This window comes from Ischnura elegans, chromosome 2 (assembly GCF_921293095.1).
Source record: "Ischnura elegans chromosome 2, ioIscEleg1.1, whole genome shotgun sequence".
In the NCBI taxonomy this organism is placed as follows: domain Eukaryota; kingdom Metazoa; phylum Arthropoda; class Insecta; order Odonata; family Coenagrionidae; genus Ischnura; species Ischnura elegans.
In genome coordinates, this window is record NC_060247.1 from 74,221,582 (window position 1) to 74,227,200 (window position 5,619).

Genomic DNA, 5,619 nt, shown 5'->3' on the forward strand with positions numbered 1-5,619 from the left:
TCATCATTTGTATTTCTACTCACTGCAAAGAATCGAATGCAAGCTGATGTGATGTCTCTAGTGATTATTACAAAAGAAAACGCATTATATTTCCTCAAGCAGTGACATACCTATGGGTGGGAGGTGAGGGGATAGATTACTCCCCAAAGCCTCAGAGATATGTATAACAAAATTATTTAAAACTATGTCTAGTTTTGACATATTATAACAGCATCAGCTTAAAGTTAAAATTTTAGTGCGAATATAATGCAAAAGGTATTTCCAGGTATGCAATTTTTCAAAAATTTTCCCGGGCATTCCGTTACCTGGGGGAGGGGTCACTCCCCCCCTCAGGCCATTCAATCCCCCCCAAAGCATACTCCTAGTTATGCCACTGACCTCAAAGGACCGCAGAAGATGAAGAAAAAGTCTAGTTTACATTTTTATTAATCACATTTTAAAAACAAAGGGAAGATTCAGTTATCAATGAGGTACTGGTCTTTATAGCGAATTTAGTTTCATTGAGCAGCATATTCATTTGAACACTTAATCATTGGGCAATAGTTCAACCAAAGATTTGGATCAAATCAGCCATTTGAGAGGCACATTTCTCATAGTTCATGGTTAACATTTTCATTAATCATATTTTAAAAACGAAGGGAAGATTCAGTTATCAATGAGGTACTTGTCTTTATTATTCAATTCAGGCTGCCAATTCAATTTACAAGGTAGTTCAAGTTTGCAGCATTTTTCATGCGTTCTTCCAACTTATTCTTCCATTTCTTCTGAAAAAAGTGGAGTAAAATGTGTTCACTTGGAAAGCACAATGAATGTGTGAGGACGCTTCCTTCATCGTGACTCATAAAAAGAATAACGCCAAGCCCAAAAAATTCTTATGTAGTATGTACATATTTCATTTCAAGATCTGATAGCTTATTGTTTGATAGATAAAAATATTCATACATGTATTTTGAAATCATTTTTCAGAGCTTATTCACACTCATATAATAGTATTTTACAACACCACATTTTTTTAAAATTCCAATTGAAATAAAGCAGTTTGGCTATGAATTACATTTATACTATTTTAAGGCTTAATGCATAAACTAAATAACAAGCAAGAGAAGTGCGAGACGGTTGCCTAAAAAATGGAATTGAACTGAGGGACTGATTGACTCAATGTATGAATGTTTCTCACTCATTAACATTATATAGGCAATGTTTACTGTATAATTAAATGGCTCACAAGATATTTCTTATATCTGTAAACTTATACTTGAAGTTCCAATTTTCCATGGAAAAAAATAGACAAGGTCAACAAAAAAATTGTAAGATTTAGGGGTTACTTTTGGAATTAAAAAATTTAATTTATTTTGACATCAGGTAATTGAATCATTTCTTACAGAAATCCCATAATTGACATTTTTTAATTGTTTTAACTTCTTAGTACATACATAATGAATCTACAATTTTAAATACATTGTTTGGTGCAGAAACTACACAACTGTGACAATTCTAAATGCTTCTGATTGAGCATCAAATTTTTCATACACTGCGAGAAAACCTTTTAACCCTTATCCGGGCAAGGAGGGTCCAACGGGCCCTACTGCCTTTATTACAGGTTATAACATGGGAACAAAATATCCCAGGGCTGTGAACTTCAGTGACTTTGTTTATACGGACAAATGGAATAAGAAAAATATATTTTTAAATAAAATTTTTTTTTACTTTTTTGTTTATGGTAAATTTAAACTTTTCCTACCGTAACCGGTCAACCTGGGTCTGATGGACCCTTCACATATGCGATCAGTTGCACATCATTAGATGGTTAATATAAAAGGTATTATGTTGTCATTTTTCAAGTATTATTTGGGAATGTTCACATATACATCTAAATAACCCCCTAACTCAGTGGTGTATGGCAGGAGGTGAGTTTTCACCAGTTATGCAACACGCTGCACTTGGATGCTTACGAGCATATATATCCAGTTTGTGTTAGCTTCAATCACGAAGTTTATTTTAGCTATCAAGGTTGGAAAATGTAATAAGTGTAAATAAAATAACTAGGTTATGTACGCAGAATATTATTCAAGGTAGCATGGGCGGTAAGATGGGGGCAGATACCGGGGAAGGTGAAAAGGGAATATAGAGTCGAGTGGTCATTGGGAGACACCGGTGCATTACGGTTGGAAAATCCTGATGAAGGAGAGTGAGATGGGAGAGGAATGAACAATACGGAACAACACATCATTATCTGTATATATAAATGAAGGATGGGGACATCTTCCATCCTTCTGTCCCATATAAACTACGGTATGTATGAAAAAGAGTAGAGATCTAGCAAAGTGCTACTGATCAACGTAGATGAAGGCATATAAGATGCTGCGCATAACTGATTCCGAAAATATGGGCTTTTATACGGAACTACCGCCTCAATATGCAATTCTCTTCGGGTAAAAGTAACACAGCCATCGGAGTGATGGAAAATATTTACAAGTTTCCATCACGAAGACATCACATGCCCAGGTAAGTTCTAATAGGTGAGTACTAAGGAAGTAATTCGTAGTTTTAGAGAAATTCTATGAAATAACATATTTTTTATAATTATTAGATCATGGCTAAACAAAAGCTTTTGCCTCAAGATGGCACACAAAAACTGTTGAACATTGACGAAACTGGTGACGATGATTTGGATTACCAGCCAATCGAAGAGGAGAGTTCCAATGAAGATGACATTGACATAAAGAGCATTGCCTGGTTTGGATCGAAGAGTTGTACAGCACCTCACTAAACTATACCAACGAATACGAACAGAAGTGAAACGAGTGACATTTTCTCTGATATAAAGTTTGCATAGAGCCTTCTGAGTTATGTTGGAACTATAGGAAAGTATTTACGAATTATTCCAGGAAATTTTTAAGCCAATAAAAGTGGTAAAGTCGTTTCTTCATTGTTTGGTATCACCAAAAATGGTATGTTTGCGTCATTGCCCAAGATAAAAAGTTGGCCGGTAGTTCTTCTATGAATCATGCATCATAATAAAATTATGGAAAACGTCAATGATAAACCTGAAATTATCAGTCACTACAAATGCACCAAAAGGTGAAGTCGATTTCCTAAACCATTTGGTAAATACGCACATGAGTAAAAGACGCACAAATAGTTGGCCTTTATCGCTTTGCATGAGTTACTTAGATGTGAGTAGTGGTGTGAATGAATACTGATCTAAATTGATGTTGGTAAACATTATTCAAGAAAACAATTCATTCAAAGTTCATCCGAGATTCTGGTTGAGGTCCACATTGAAAGACGATCCAACTTGGGTTTGTCTTGGAACACAGGCTAAGGACTTTTTGATGAAGGAATTTCTGAGGCAAGACAATCATCAAATTATAGGGCAACAAAATATATATGCCCATAGTAAAAACATTGTGAACAAAAACAAATGTGTAACAACTGTGAGCAATCGGTGTGCAATGAGCATAGTGACGTATAACGTGTAAATCAAAAGTGAAAAAAGCTTTGAGGGGTAGCCTATCCTGGACTCGTTGATAAAAATTTGTTTTTTCCCCTAACAATAAGTTTTGATGTTGTACAGTGCCTCGTTTCATAAGTAAATAATATTCAATTATCTATTATGTTAATTGATTCTATATTTAAATTATTTCCACCAAAGATCAATTTTATGAAGGATGAATCATAATTTTTTTAGATTTCAAATTTTTGTTACTAATTAACATGTAAAATTTTCATTTATGAACATTAAAAAATATTTTGAAATCATTGATATTGTATAAATTTGCACTATTTGACAAAAAACAATGATATTTATGCTAGCAGGTTGGCCAACTTGAGCAAAAAGAAAAAATTAACAAGGAGGGTCCATTGGGCCCTGCTTGCCCGGTTGCGTTAGAAATTTGAGGTGCCCGGATAAGGGTTAAGTACAGTAGTAAGCAATATTTTTCTTGATTTACCTAAAATTTAAAAATTGCTGGTTAAGGGATTTCTGTAATGAATGATTAAATTAGATTACTAAAGTCAATCTATAATTGTTCCTTTATAAACCAAGCCATATAAATAAACTCAAAAAATATTTTTGAATTGAAAGCTTTGTTTATGGAAATAAGGTTGCATGTTGAAGGGACTTTTTTTAAAGAATACTTTCTGTAAAGAGATGAGGAGGTAAAAACAGAAATGTAGTTAACGAATCACCTCATAAAAACTATGTATTAACAATGCATAAATATAGCTTATACAATTCACTGAAAATTTTTAAAAATCTCTTACACCGTGGGAAGAATATAAGTTCATCAAATACTTACCGAGATGAAATTCATTTCATCTTTCACCCTGTGACATCAGACCTTTCAAAGTGAAATCAGTTTATAGTCATACAAGGCATTGCTACATATCCATGTATTTTCTAACAATTCAAACAAACTGATCCTGATATTGCTCACTCAAGATGGTGTCAGCAGAAGAAAACATCACGTTCAACCAAAAAACTGAGGGAGTTGTTAGCCTTGGCATGGATTGGGTTTGAAATATATAAAAAGAGCCAATAATTTATCCTTTTCAATTCACTCTAAAATATTGTTAAAAATTATTTTTGAAATGTGGGGCAATTTACTCAGTAAACCTACATTAACTATTCCTGGGAAGCACAACAGCTTTCTATAAAATTAAAGTAATCGACATGAAGAGGAATTCTCAAATGAAAATAGTTTAGTTTTAGAACCGCCATAATATACTTGAGATACCAAAAGTTTCTCTAGGCGACTGCAGAGGAAAAAATTCATGATAGAGCATAATATGAAGCTCTTGCCAAAGCAGAACACCTATGGTAATGCTTTACTTTTCCTGATGTTTCAACAAATACATTTGGATTTTCACACTTTGCTTTGATTTTGTGCATTAATTTTCAGTGAAAAAAAATCCAGAAACAAAGGAAAATGTATCTATAGTAAATTTAAAACTGAAAAGTTTAAGCAAGGCATTCTTCCAAGTAAAATTCATTTACCATTAAAATTCATAACGTAATTCATACCAACATACCTAATCTTTAGATTCTTTCTTCTACAAAAAGTACAGTGAATAGGACATGAAAAAGGATTAATTTTTTCAACACTACCTTCTCCTTTCACAGAAACTGGCCTCCATTAACTGTATATGTAATGAACCTTGTTATGGCAGATTCTGGTTAGCAATATGCTGGAAATTCAGGCATGTAGTCAGCTTGGAATAGGTTATCAGTTCACATTCATCATAAAATTTTCCATCGGTCTTTCCAAAAGCATTGACGACTCAGACAAGAAGAACCACAAGTTTCTGCACTCCTTTGTATCACAAGATCCCTGGACAAATCAGTTTGGGCCATTATTAACAAAGAGAAAATTACTTTTTTTAAACAAGAAATACTATCCTGTGTAGTTTAAGCGAATAACTACTATGTTCCCATTTTTTAATGAAAATTTTGATTCATTGCATACCCTAATTTAAGGACCCAAAACTGAAAATAATAAAACAGTCGAAGAAGATAGCATATGATACACTGAAAGTACATTACAGAGATACTCCACCAAATTTTGATATGCATCCCAAAAAAGTAACATAAATACACCATCAATTATAAGACATATT

General features: G+C 33.4%; 1 long non-coding RNA gene across 1 annotated transcript; it reads right to left on the reverse strand.

Annotated features, from left to right (window-relative positions):
* Positions 1–408: 408 nt before the first annotated feature.
* On the reverse strand, positions 409–5,327 carry LOC124174090. Its single transcript, XR_006868855.1, has 2 exons — positions 5,111–5,327; positions 409–764 (listed from the first exon to the last, which is right to left on the reverse strand). It is a non-coding gene; the product is annotated as an uncharacterized LOC124174090 (long non-coding RNA).
* Positions 5,328–5,619: the final 292 nt, after the last annotated feature.